General features: G+C 36.3%; 1 pseudogene; it reads right to left on the minus strand.

The window, feature by feature from the left end:
- Nucleotides 1–2,933: 2,933 nt before the first annotated feature.
- LOC117719654 (MICOS complex subunit Mic10 pseudogene) lies at nt 2,934–3,191 on the minus strand (annotated as a pseudogene).
- Between the last annotated feature and the right edge of the window lie 12,095 nt (nt 3,192–15,286).

The following is a 15,286-nucleotide window of genomic DNA, read 5'->3' on the forward strand; positions in this document are numbered from 1 at the left end:
GGCAATTTAGAATAGGAAGGTTTATTTGAGATGTACAGTCCCAGAGGCATGAAGGTTTACCACCATTATGGCTAGGAGGAAGGACAAGACAGCCATGATGACTGGAGCTGAGAACTAAGAGTCAAGGTCTTACATATGAAACCACAGACAAGAAGTAGAAAGCAAAACTGGGGTGGCAATGCACTGTTAAACCTCAAAGCCTACCCCTAGGGATATCCTTCCTCCAGTAAATTCATATCTTGTAAGCCTCACTAAACATCATCTTCTTCTGGGGACCAAGTACTCAAATGCCCAAAAACTATGGGGCTATGGGGCTCATCTAATTTAAACCACCATAGTGTATGTAGGTGTGTTCATGTGTATATATATCATAGGATATATGTGGAGGGCAGATGTAAATCTTCACTGCCAGTCAGTACTTGTCTTCCAGTTTGAGACAAAGTTCCTTGTTGTTCACCATTGCACACTACAAGCTAGCTGGCCTTGGAGTTTCTGGGAATTCTATGCTTCCCTTTCGCCTTGGGTATGGTGGAATCACAGATGTCCACTATCATATTTTACTTTTACATGGGTTCTGGGGACTGAAAACATTAGTCCATGCACTTGTACGGCAATTGCATTTTCCACTCAGCCATCTGCCTAGCTCTCATATTCCAATTTAAAAACAGGAAGAATGAAAGGGGGCCTACTATCTCAAAAGTCTCTATCATCAGTTTCCTAACCACCTCTTGCTGCCCACAACTCTGAACTTTTGAGCCCTGGACCACTAGAGATGTTTAATTCATGTGGGTTTGGCAAGTTCAACTGCAAGATGAATAATACATTCTCTTAAGATTCAAATGTGTGTTACTGCTACCAACACAATAATAATGTAAGTCCAACATCTGGTGTGCAAAGCTGAAAGACTCAATCAAAGAGCAAATGAAAACCAACAGTATAAAGTAAAAGATAGCTACTGTTTCCAACTGTCTCTGCCAGCTCTAATGCTGGGTCAAACACAGCTGCCAACTGCTCATGCTTTTGTAGCTCCACAGCGTTTTGTCTCTTCTCTCTCTTGGCAGTAAACTTCATTGCATCTTACAGTTCCCACAATAGGAGTAAAATAGAAATGAGGAATTGTCATTGTTTCTCCAAACTCACTGTCTTTTGAGCTCATAACAGAAACTCCACATGAAGCCCAGTTCTTTATAAGTGAGTTGGTTAAACTCATAACCAATGAGAACATTGATGAAACATTTTCAAGCTCACTATCATCCCTACCAAAGCTGTGCATAAGGCAGAGCTAACAAGTAGCCATAAAATGAAAGATGCAAACATACTTTATCCTTGCACCAAAAACAATGCTCAGGTTTATTCTCTTACACATCAAATAATTAGCCTCTAACTCCAGCCTCCAAAATGCAGCTATTCAAACCAAGTCAGTACATTCTGGATAATGAGCATGGGCTCCTTGATTTATATCTATCTCCAAAATTCTGTGAATAAGAAGGAACCTCAGCTCAGCAAAGGGGAGCCTTCTACACATGGCTAATAGAAAATGTAAATTAGTACCATGTGGTACTAATTCTGCACTGCTTAGTTAGAAATGGGATGCTGAATGTTAATTAAATGCACAAACACCTGGAATAAAGACCAGCCAGACCAGCCATACATTCTTAGCATCTTTGGTTTGGCCCATGTAACACACCCAGAAGTGGTAGCACATCTAGTAGCACGTTGCTTGCTGCCTTGGATACATATGAGTGCAACAGAGGAAATACAATCCTGGGAAGTCAAAGGGAATTAAAGCATTGAAGATGATGAAAGAGTGAGATAGGAGAAATCTGGCCCAGAAAAATCATAGAGGTTTAAAGCCTTATATCCAAATTTGAGAGGAGCTAAACATACATTGTCTTATTTTGGTCACAGCAGTCGTCATTCCTATCACATGCAGAAGAAACTAATAATCACTAATACAGCAAAGAATGTTCATTGCCTCACTTTATTATACACATCAGAAACAATTATGGACTTCCTTTCACAGGTGTTTCTGGGAGAGGATTCCAATACCTCGTGCATTTCAAGAAGCATAATAGCACTGGATAATGTAATTAATTCACCCCATCTTTCTACGTCACTCATCTTCTGAATTGTACAATTTTATTTAAGTTTCTAAGGTAATGTTGGGATCTGTAAAATGTTTAAAATTCCCAACTCTCTTTGAAGATACTTGTCAGGGTTGCTCTTCCTTGATCATTTGGCGTCTGATGCCTATGGCCTGTGAACAGTGAGAAAAGGTGACATTCTTCGCTTCAAAATTATAAGAAGTAATATGGAGTTATCAGTGTCATCTTTCTTCCACAGTGATGCTTGAAAATGCTTCTAACACAGTGCTCAGTTATTCCTAGTCTCCAAATGACTATGAAGAGTGCCTCCAGCTGTCCTCATACCAAACATGATGTAGAACAAGAAACTGTTTTCTATATAGTGTTGTTCTGAGGAAATGAGGTTATTTTTGAAGCAAATCAGACCCATGACTGATATAGACATTGCTCTGAGCATCTACTTCTGCTTGACTTTATATCACAGGGGAATATGAATCAATTTCTTAAAGCTTGTACCAACTGCAATATCAATGTTCTTTGCTCAAGGGTTCTACTGTTTCCACTTGACTCTGATATATAGCCAAATATACCCACTCTATCTTCCTTTCCAGAATGTCTTTATAGCATAATCTCTTTTGGGGGGGACACTTCCCATTTTTAATTTATTTAAGACCTCCTTACAATTTCCAAACAGATGATACAAAAGCAACAGACCTGGTTTCAAACACAAACAGTGGCTGGAGTTGACAGCATTGCTGATGGCACCATCACAGGATGTCAGCGTACTCTGGGCACTTCAGTATTCCTGAGGAATAAACATGATTTCTCTTTCCTCCCGTGGGGATGTTCTCAACGTAAGTCACTGCTCTTAGACTTATGTATTCTTATGTAGATCTTCCCATGTAGAAGATCCGAAGCCTGAAAGTCATGCTGACAGTTGGAGTAGGCCATCCCCCATCCCACGCCAGAACCAAAAGATAATGGCCTCGTTCTTCTCTTAAAGAAGGCGAGGGAGAAAACAATTCTTAATCCAAAACCAGTACCTAGCTTCACTGCCGTGTAGGCAAAGCACTGGTCCCCCCTTCAACCCAACTCGGACTCTGCCATGTTCCCTACGGGCAGCATCGGCGCTCCTTACAGCCTGCCCCCACGCTATATCCAACTGACATAGCACAGTCTTTGTGCCACTACTCCCAAGCATCTGTTTTGTGCCATTTGCAAGTACCCATAATTCACTAAATACCATCACATTTTTTTATTTGTATCCTTGGTCACTCCTAAATCTCTGGATATTTTTGTCCCCACAACTCAATTTAAAATGCTTCATGTGGGATAAGAAAGAGTTTGGTGGATAAAGAGCTTGCTGTACTAGCGTTATGGACCTAAGATTTTATCTGAAATACCCATCTTAAAAAAAAAAAAAAAAAACGCACACACAAAACAAAGAAACAAGTTTGGTAGCGTGTGCTTGTAACTCCAGAGTTAGGAAGACAAGCCGATGGCTATAGTTTGTTTGCAGACCAGCTTAGCAAGCTCCAGGTTTCTCTGAGAGATCATATCTCATTAAAGAAGCTAGATGGCTCCTGAATAATGAAACTTGATGATGACTTCACACACACACACACACACACACACACACACTTGTGCACACAAAGGAGCATACATATATACATACACACATATGGTGCTGTAAGAAGGAACACCAATACCTTCATAATAGCCAAATTTAATGACTTCAGCTTATTTAAACCATTAAATCCCATAGGCCCCTTGCTGGCATTTCTCTATAGCTTTAATTTTGTTGCCCTTTTCTTGCTTTTTTCTTATCCCAGAAGTCATTTTTAATGTCCTTTCTATGCTCTTCTGACTTCAGAAACCACCAAGATTTTCTGGTCAATTGTACTAAGGTTTATATTCTTCTCTTTTTCTCACTATTAGCCTTATGGCTTGGGAGCAAGTGTCTTGAAATCTTAACCCATATTGTCAAAACTCACTAAGTAATTATTAATAGATCTCAGAGAGCTCATAACTACATTGAAGTCATTATCTCCTTCATCCATTTTATGCTCTTCCCATTTTCATTTCCATTCAGTCAATACACTGTGCTAGATGGAGACTTGCTGTTATCCCCGTTTCTCAGCACCTACACAAAGTCAGTTTCCTCAACAGCACCCTCAAAGGTCTTGCAACATCACACTCAGTTTGAGCCCTCAATCTATTTTCTCCCCTACATTGTAAGTACGAATTCATTTTCTCAGTTTTGTATCGTCTCCTAAATTTCTGTCTAAAATATTGTCCTGGTTAGCTGGCCTGGCTTTCCTCAAACTCACACAAATGGTTTGTCAGACAACTAGCAAAATAGCACTCTCAAAACTTGACTTGACCACATGAACTTTAAAAATCGTATACAAGCTATCAGGAGCCATCATAGGAGAAGCTAATAACTACTAAGTGGTCTTCCTGAGATGAGTCTGCCTTGTATTAATATCCATGACAGATGTTTCTCTGGTAGGCAAGGCCAAGGAGAAATTCATTTTAGGAAAAATTCCTGCTACTAATATGCTTTGCCTGTTATTATTAAATATATAACTAGGTATTAGCCTACCCTTTTGAGTAGATCTCTGTAGAACAAGGAAGATGTACTATCTTGTATTAATGTTATATAAACAAATAGATAATAATTCTGTAGAATATCTGATTTGATTCCAACAAGTTTAGGAAAAAATTTTTAGACAATTTTTTGGTCTTAGTTTTTTGGTCTAGACCAACATTTTTGGTCTTAGTTGCTAGAAAAATATAAGTTAGAATCAAAAATAGAATGTTCCCACTCCTCAAGATAGCAAGTAAAGGCTACACAATAAGAAATAGAATGAACTTTAATAATTATACTAAAAAAATAGACTAAAACAAATTTGTGTTTAAAGAAATGTATTTAGGTCCAAGGATAAAGTCACATGTGTATACTATGATAAGACAAGGCCATGTAAAAACTCTTGTTTTGAACTTTTAATGAGTATATTATAATAAAATACTACTTTGAACAATATCAACATCCTTCTATAATTCCCATTTTATGTAACATTTTATCACTGAAATAATCTAAAAAACTTTTTGTCTAAAAAGGTATAAGAAGACCAGAGAAAAGAAATAAAGTTGTTGGTTAACTTGGGGAGCTTTGCCCCATCCACCAATCCATCAATCCAAATGTATATGTCTGTCTATATGTTTGTGTATAGGTATATGTGTATGTGTGTAAACATACATGATATTGTGAGATGATTGTGAGAGATGGTTGGGCCCAGAGTGTGGATGCATGAATGTTTAAATGTATATGTGTCTGTACATATTTGTCTGTATACAGCTTATTAATTCTTTTCATTTTCTTTCTTTCTGGTTCACAAAGAGTTAACCAGTTAGTCCAGATGGTTGAGAAAGGAGCACCAGCAATAAATTTTTTTACTTAATCTCTTGTTGTTTTAGGATGAGATGCTAAATAGTTTCTTATTTCAGAGGAACTCAGACAGGCAGGTCAGCTACCAAGTGACATAAACTTAAGGCAGGTAAACATTTTATTATTATTCAACAACCTGAAATATCTCATAAGACCAAGTGATACCCCCACCAACTCTCTTCCTCTTCTATGGCCTAAAGAAGAATCTAACAGGAAAAATAACCACTGGGGCTGGTCCCCAGCACAAAGCCCCAATATAACACTAAAATTTATAATGTTTTAGGTATACTTGACCTACCCAGCAATTTCTACTACACAGGAAAGTTAATGTAAACCTTGGACCTTTCCTGTCTCAAATTTTATTTTCTGCACAATTGTCTAATGACTTTATGCTTGTACTTTATCAACTAGACTTTGTATTTCCAGCAAGGAGAAAAAAATTATATATATATATATATATATATATATATATATATATATATATATTCCAAGTTTGGATCCTTTTTTAAGTAAAAAAAGAAACAGAGATCAATAGCCCAGCTATCATTTATTAAACTTTATTGCTATTTTTCTTTCTAGCCAAGCTCAAGATGAAATCTAGTTTTCCCTTTTTGCAAGAGATCATGTTATCATAAAGCAAATCTTTCATTTCAGTAGAAAGTATTTTCTGATCTTTTATAGAAGAGGAAATTCAGTACTAAATTACTTAGAAGCAGTTTCAGAACATTGTAAAGTAAAAGCCATAATGAATAACTTGTCCATACTTTGTATGCCGACTCATTTTTGAGCAAATCTTAAAAGCAATGCATAGGGATTTAGACAGGAGACTTCCAGCAAGATTAATGGACGTGAGCCTCCTTAAATCCCCTGAACAGCTTTGAAATTTCCATGTGCTATCAGTGATGGCTTTGTGACTCAAAAAGTCTGCCTTTGGTTTCAGGCTGCAGATTTAAGAACACAACGGATGTGTTTGATATCGACAACCTGTGGCCTCAATTAATTAATAGGATATTGAATTTTGAGGATAACCTAGAGACAGTCATATCTGGTGCTGAAATCCTTTCTGCAGAGTTGCTAAAGTGATCAAGTGGTATGCATTTGAAGATGAGAACACCTGCCTCCTGGATATCGATTTTAGTTTAAATATGCAGAGACAAAGACCGATATAACTCTTTCTATCATGTGAAAAGATAAGAATATAATTATTTTTACAGAAAAAAAATGACATCAATTTCATAGTTTTCTAGATGACCCAGTAAAGTCTGAATGTTTGGTAACAGTTGGAGAACAATGATGGAAATGAAATTTCATATTTATTTAATGTGGGGTCACTAATGTTAAAAGATTTTTAGAAGTGATTTAACAATATGTACTCCCCATGAGATGGCTCTTGCCCACAGAGGAAACATTTGTGGGCACATGGGAATTCCCACATGGGAATTTTTATCTACTTAGGATAAGAATGAGAATATCTATACAGTCTAGATATAAATTTAAATAATTTTAAAGAATTTTGAAGAATTACGCTGGCTGAATATTTCTAGAATTAATATTTCCCTTTCAGGTATCCTCTGCATCACCAACACAACCCTGAAAACCTATGAGATTTTCTGAAAACTGAGCCACGCACATCCTGATTTGACTCTGGCAGTGGCCCAACTACAGGGAACTTTTAGCAGCTAGTTCCTAAAACCATGCAGTATTCTGTTCTTGTTGGGCAAGAACTGAAAATCATATTTGAGAGACTATCTCTTTGTTACCATATGTTTGGCAACATTCAACTGTAGTCACCATTACTTAGAACTCTTCTATAACATTTCATTTCCACTAAGTGTAACTGATTTATGTCAAGAAACAAAGTCCATGGTAAATGTCTTAGGATGAACTACAATGTCTGTATCTACAGAGAACAGCACTTGTAATTCAGAATCTGCTAAAATGCCAACCCTAAGGGAAAGGACATTCCTCTTGAAATGGAAAGGACAGGAAATCCTAGAAGAATATGGTGGTCTAAGTATTTAATGCTTCAAGTTGTGAAGTAATTAGGGAGTGAAATTTTGCAATACTACCATTGTTCTAGTTAGTACATAGAATCTCTACAAACTCTGTCTTGAAAATAATCATGTACACTGATCCAAATTATTTAAGCTGACATAGTTCTTATGCAAAGAGTGTTACCTACACACACACACACACACACACACACACACACAGAATACTTACACATATATTCTCATAAACATATATCTATATAAAATCCAAGGAACAAAATAATGAGAAAAATTCATGTGTTATCTCTCTGATGTTGTCTTAATTTACTTAATATAATTTACTCCACTTTATATACTGTTTCCCCGCAAATCACATGACTTTTTTCTTTATGGCTAAAAAAATATGTTATGTATAGATACCATATTTTCATGATTTATTATGATTTATTGCTCTATTGTTAGATACCTACTTTGGTTCCAGAACTTAGCTGATAGTTGATGTGATAAATATTAATGTACAATAAAATGCAAAGAGCAATCCCACATTCCTGTATTAAGCATCCACAGGAAGAAAGTCCATGAGGGAGAAAAGGAAAGTTCCCAGATTGAAAGCAGATGTCATGGATGTAAGGAAATTTCATAGAAATGTGGATTGTCTTTGAAAAAAAAAAAAAAAAACAGTGAAATATGTCTGAGAATTGCAGTTGCTGTGTCCTTTTGACATAACAGTTAACATAATGCAGATTCCTTAGTAAAGTCACTGAACACAGAGAAATAAAAGAAAGGCAGTGTCTTTCTGAAATTTTTGAGCATGAGAGGCAAACAACAGAAATAAGAGTAGTGACAGAATAATCTCTCCAAGGCTTCCCCAACTCCATCCTACTTTACTTTCTGTTGAGGTGATAAAAAATGGCCAAAAACAATTTGAAAAGGACAGGATTTAACTCATTTTGTACTTTATAGTCCATCATGAAGGGAAATCAGGACAGGCACTTAAGCAGGTATCTGGAGGCTAAAATTTAAGCAGATACCATGGAAGAATGTTCTTTCTTGGGGTGGTTTCTCATGACTTGCTCAACAGTACCTGCCCAGTGGTGGCACTGACCACAGTGGCCTGGACCCTCCAGTGCTGGCACTGACCACAGTGGCCTGGAGCCTCCCACATCAATAAATAATCAAAAATTATCCCCACAGGCTTGGACCACAGGTCAGTCTAATAGAAACAATTCTTCAGTTGGAGTTGTCTCTTCCCAGATAACTCCAGCTTGTATAAAATTGACAAAAACTCCTAACACACACCGTAATGAGAAAGAAAGAAAAGCTATGTGCTTAATTGTCTAAATGAACCCACAATTAGATTTCATGTTCCTACAAAGAAATTTTTCTATCTAAGATGGAAGGAGGAAGTAGTTCAAGGCGGGAAATAATTCTTATCTTTAGCAAAGTAACATTTTTAGCCATAATTCTTTTGAATGGGACTCAGAATTCTAGGGTCAACATACACAACAAAATCATTTACTCAGACTTTATTCTGACAATAAAGGCAAAGCCTACAACTCTAGGAGAATTGACACATATAAGGGATGATTGAAATTAATTGGGTTCATAGGTCAGTGTTAGGTCCTGTGTTTAAATTGTACAAGATCCTAAGTTTGGCAACAAGTACTCTTTCCTAATTTCTATAACTAATTTTGTTAATCTATTTTTACCCTTTGTTGATTTATAAACAAAATTTCTAATTTGATGGCTTCTCCGTGATGATGGTATCATGTCATCTGCTGCTATTTTTGTTACATGAGTAACCTATACAATTTAGAACTCAGCATAATGACAAATAGTTCTATTTGGATAAACAGAAAACACAAAGTAAATTTATTGGATGCCATTATTTGAATTTTCATGAGTAGAAGCAGGATATTTGAACTACTAGACTTATGTAGAAAACAACTGCTTCCACTCCAATGTAAATTTTATACTCAAGACAAATGGTTAAACATTAATGTTGGAATACTGTATTCATAGAATGTGTGCTTAGATTTTCATGTCTCATTTGCCAAATAATCACACTCTAAAAAAATACATAAACTGAAATGTAGTCATAATACAACCATAATCTTAATATAATCAAATAACCTTTCCAGAGTCTCCAGGTCTAGGAAAGGTAAAGAAAGCCCTTCTGCTATACATATGCCTGTCCGAGAGTCTTCTTGCACTGTATAAATGAGGTCACTTCGCTTTACCCTGGAAAATAAGCCTTGTGCCTAACACGACGTAAATCATCCTTCTGTGCGAAAATTCCCTCTCTTCATTCTCTGCAACATTCAGGAAACTTGTGAAGTTCTTAGTTTAATCTAAATGCTCATGTAGACCAAACACAGGTCTGAGAAACAATATTCATCCTAGATTTGTGTAAGTGCAGAATACGTAGAAATTCATAGTTGACGTGATTTAATTAATTCAGGTATCAATATGGTTGGTGCTTATTAATGAGATACTTAAATTGTGATGTAATGAAATATAGTCTCATAAAAAGTTTAACCTGTGCTCTTTTGACAGCTTTGCAAAATAATTTTGCCTGCTTGCACAAGGTGCAATATAATGATGAGACTAATGAATTTTATAACTTTGTGTTCCTTTTACATTATACTGTTTCTGTGATGACACATGGCTATGTCTTAAACTTTTTAGACATTCTACTGTGCTTAGTCTTCTCCCCTGGGGTGTAGTCTTACTTTAAACATAAACCTATACAACTACAAGAATGTTAGCATTTATACATAGAGGAATGAATGTATGCATTTCCATCTTCTTGTTGCTTTAACTCTGTGTGTGTGTGTGTGTGTGTGTGTGTGTGTGTGTGTGTGTGTGTGTGTGTGTGTTTGCTACATTTGGTCTGCATTGTTAGTCATTTTATTCAGTGAAATGAGACCAGCTTTCTTTGAACACAAAGAATGATTTTAAACTTGGAGTAGGAAATGAAAATTAATTCCCATGGGAGACTATTATGCTCTTTAGATTTCATATTCCTGACTGGAGACACTATTACTTTTCTTAAATGGAGTAAAATGAGGTGACTCATCTTTATCTAAAGGACACAGTGAATTGACAAGATACAATAGATAACAATTGGTTTTTTCCTACCCAGGGACTTCTGGGAATTTGATTCTCAACACTCCCATAACATGTGCACACATACTTTAGTTTTTTGAGGGAAGCTTGAACACTATATGACTTCATGCTCTGGTCACATCTCAATAATCTGCAGGTATACACTTGAGCCTTGACCATCCTGTAAGAATAGTTAGTAGAAAAATTTGAGACTGGTTCTGAGAATGTTAGTTTCTCCTTAGGTGAAGGCTTATATGATGAAAGACAGGACGCTGTCAGACCCCAGGGCCATTGACTAAAGAAGTGATTGAGGGGGATTATAAGAAAAGGCGAATATGTATCAAAACACACAACAAGATAAAGACCTTTGAACAGCTCTTGAATTGTTTCATCCTCTATACCTGGTGAGATGTAGTTCAGGCAGATCTCAGAATATTCTCTTGGCCTCTGGACAACTATCATCACATGGAACATTACCATTTTTCCTCCAAGAAGCCATGACCATGCTGACTGGTTTCATTAAATCCACTACTTCCCTCTTACATTGACAGTGCTTAAAATGTATTAATTTACAATTCTAACGAAAAGTATCTAAAGTCAAACAGCTAAGTGTATTGTCAAAATGAACCCCATAAAGCTAAAATTCTGATGAGACATATCCTAAACAAAATTTATAAAGAGGAATATGAGAGGCAATGAATACCACCACCATCAAATTTTAATAACAAATTATGAATACTCCTTCCCAATCTCATAACACTAATATTGTTTTGGTGACACCTACTTGGTTTATTCATTTGCTTTTGGTTGCATAGCTACTAGTAACTCATCTATAGGGATGTTCTATAAAATGCTTTATTCTGAAAAGCTTAAGGTGATTTTTATATATAAATATATATAATACAGGGCCCATAATCAAAATCTACACAATCCAATGACCTGTGTAAATGAGAATCAATATAATTTGAACTCAGAACATATGATAGGGAGAACTGATATATCCAAAACTCAGATGTGGCATCAGACTTTTTAAAGCAACCTAAGTTGCTAAGAAGATAGTTCAATAGTTTAGAGGGCTTGCTGTACTTATGGAAAATCCAACTTTATTCCAGGCACTCACATTGAGTGAGATACAATCTTTTGTAACTCCAGTGTCAGGACATCTGATACTGTCTTCTGACTTCCATGGAAATGCAACATATATATGTATGCGTTCCCCCCACACACTAAATATATACATATGTACATACATATATACATACACACAAATATCTTTAAAACAAAAACATTATTGCATCTAAAAATACTCTCACTGCCTTTATAGTAATTACATCATTTTTAAAAGACTTACTGTATATTTGTGTGTATTAGGTGACCTGTATGAATCTATGTGCATCACACATGTACAAGAGCCCACAAAGGCCAGAGAAGGGTACTGCAACCTCAGAAACTGGAATTACAGGCAGATGGGGGCTGCCATGTGGTAGCAGGAAGACTGCTGGTTCTCTGCAGGAGCACTAAGCACTCCTCAGTGCTGAGCCATCTCTCTCTGAAGTTCACCATCATTTTTTAAAAGTACTGCCTAATCTATCAAAATGATTCTCAGATTCTTTTATCTCTATTTCAATTGGTATTACTCATTATATGTGATTCTATAGAGACATTTCATACACGAATTTGATGAACTTGGAGCACATCTTTCCTGACATCCTGCCTTCTTTTTCTTTCCTAGATCACTGTAGTTTCCATTCCCTACCCTAAACAGTGTTGATTCTACTTTGGTGTGTATGTATATGCATGTGTTATTGTAGGTTTAGAAAGAAAATTTAGGACCCACAAATGACAGAATGCATGATATTTGTTTTTCTGAAACTCACTTAACTCAGTTTATTTAATTATCTCTGATTCAATCTGGTTTCTGAAAATCATATAATTTTAGTTTTCTTTATGACTGAATTTTAATGCATAGACATGCCATGCTTCCTTTATTCACACCTGTGTTGACAGGAACTTAAACTGGTTGCATATCTTGCTATTGTCACTAGTGTGCTAATACATACTGATATGCAAGATCTATGGTATAATGCCTTGGAATCCAGAGGAGAATAATAGATTAGATCCAGTTTGGGATGAAATTTTGGAACATCTCCAGAATAAATTTTTACAGTAGCTAAAAATGTCCTTGTTCCCTATGGAAGTGTATAAAAATTATTTTTGCCATATCCTCACCAGCATGTACTCTGACACCTTTTCTTAAAGACTGCCATTCTGACTGAAGTGAAATGAATATCAAAGTTGTTTTTATTTGTATTTTTCAGATAGATGATGAGGTTGGTCTTTTTTTATGTGTGTTGGTGAATTATACACTTCATTTTTTGGAAAACATTTTTTCATCTCTTTATCCCATTGGGTAATTAGGTTGTTTGATTCCTAGTTATTTTGATATTTTTTAGTTCTTTGTGTATTGTAGGTGTTAAGTCTCTGTCAAGTGGGTAGTTAACAAAGATTTTCTCTCATTCAATTGACTATCTTTTCAATCAGTGATTTATTTCCCAGGGTCTTTTGGACAATACAAATCATGATGGAAATAATTGATCTAAGCTAGTTCTACTTTAAGGAAAATGATTAATATTTATGCTAGCAAAGAGAGGAGAGAGAGAGAGAGAGAGAGAGAGAGAGAGAGAGAGAGAGAGAGAGAGAGATTTTTTAGGTTGTTTATATTTAGTCACAGGACATGCCAGAGATCTGGGACAGAGGGATGGGTGAGGCCCCAGGGTGCTATGTTAGCTGAGACTACTAGCAGTGGGAGATATGGACCCTGAAGTGGCCACTTCTTGCTACATATGTGCAGGGCCCTAAGTCCAGCCCATGCTTACTCCTTAGTTGATGGTTCAATCTCTGGGAGCCCCCAAGGGTTCAGATTAGTTGACTTTGTTGATCTTTCTGTGGAGTCTTGGTTCTCTTTGGATTTCCTCAGTCTTTCTGGCAACTCTTCCACATACTTCCTAAGCTTCCCAAACTCTATCTAATGTTTGGCTGCGAGTCTCTGTATCTATTTCCATTGGCTACAAGCTGGAGTTCTCAGAAGACAGTTATGCTAAATTCCTATCTGCAAGCATAACATAGTTATCATTTGCACGGGTCATCCATCAACTGAAGCAGGGGCTTTCCCTGAATCCATTGCCTGTCTGTGAATCCATCCTCCGGCTAGGCCGCTTTGTATGTCCTCAGTAAGAGAGGATGTGCCTAGTCCTGCATGACTTGATGTGTTGGCTGAGGGTGGGAGGACATGTGACATGATGCAAGGATGGATCCCCCTTCTCAGAGGAGAAGAGGAGGGGGAATGGAGAAGGATCTATGTGACAGGATACTGGGAGGAGAGGGCATGCTGATATTGAGATGTAAAGTGAATAAACAAATTAATTAATAAAAGTAGACTTTCAGTTTTGAGTCCCACAAAATAAAATCATTTAGATTTTTCACCAAATTTATTGTCTTCTTTAGGTAACATTGGTATTGCAACATTATTATTTCAACTGAGAAATATAGAATGTGTTCATAGATATCTTATTTTTAACATTTGTAGATTTTATTATGCAAGTTTTTTACTATCCTAGTAAACTCCTCTGAGATTTATTCTTGCAAATGGAATTTCTTTGATAACTTCCTTTTTGGATTTTCAAGAAATACAATTAATTTTATGTTGAGTTCATCGTTCTCTCTTCCCTGGATTCAATTAGTTCCAACAGATTACATATGGTATCTATATAGGGTTTCTAGATCTAATATCACATTACACATGAGTAATAATAGTTTATTATTTCCTTTTCCAATTTTGATGCCTTTTATATCTTTCTCTTCTCTAATTTTTCTTACTAGCATTTCTAAGAATTTGGTGAAAAGAAATATATTATTGATCCTAGAGAGAAAACCATCATTCTTTCACAAATGAGTGTGATAGTTTTCTGAAGTTTTCCTTCCTACATGGTGTTTATTACATTGAGAGAGCTATCAACTATGTCTATTTTGTTAAGTATTTATATGAGCTAAGTATGTTGGAACATTGCCAAATGATGATTTTATGCATCAGTTGAGATGAGCGTGTGGGAATGTTTTCTGACTCATTTTATGAATATGGCACATGGTTACTTTTTCTAGCCAAACCCATAAGATGAGACATTCTGTAAGTAAAGATTGTAGAGACCCTACAGGCTACTGTCTTAACCAGATCTCAGATGATTAAGATTTCAAAGAAGATTGTAAAGGCCTGAATGATCAGTCCAATGCATATAGAGAAGTGTTTCATTTTTGTCTACATGAAAAGAACATGGGGAAAGAAAAGTTCTGCCTAGTGTATTCACAAAGAAAGGATATCACTATAAATTTATGTAAGGCTCTGGGCCAGAACTAGCCTTACAACTAGCAATGTTGGTTGCTCTCTGAACACCAACATTGTTAACCCGTCTGTTTTCCATCATTAAACTAACCATTTGACCAGCATGTTGAAGTGATCAAAATCTCAGCTTGGCTTTAAAGCTGAAGAGTAAAACATGCAGTTGACTGAGTCACAAAAGAGGCAAGGCACCATGTGGCTCTTGTGTAGAACAAACAAAAGATGAAAAAGATCTGGGATTGACCTACAGCTCTGTCAA

Source organism: Arvicanthis niloticus, chromosome 14 (genome assembly GCF_011762505.2).
Source record: "Arvicanthis niloticus isolate mArvNil1 chromosome 14, mArvNil1.pat.X, whole genome shotgun sequence".
NCBI lineage: Eukaryota > Metazoa > Chordata > Mammalia > Rodentia > Muridae > Arvicanthis > Arvicanthis niloticus.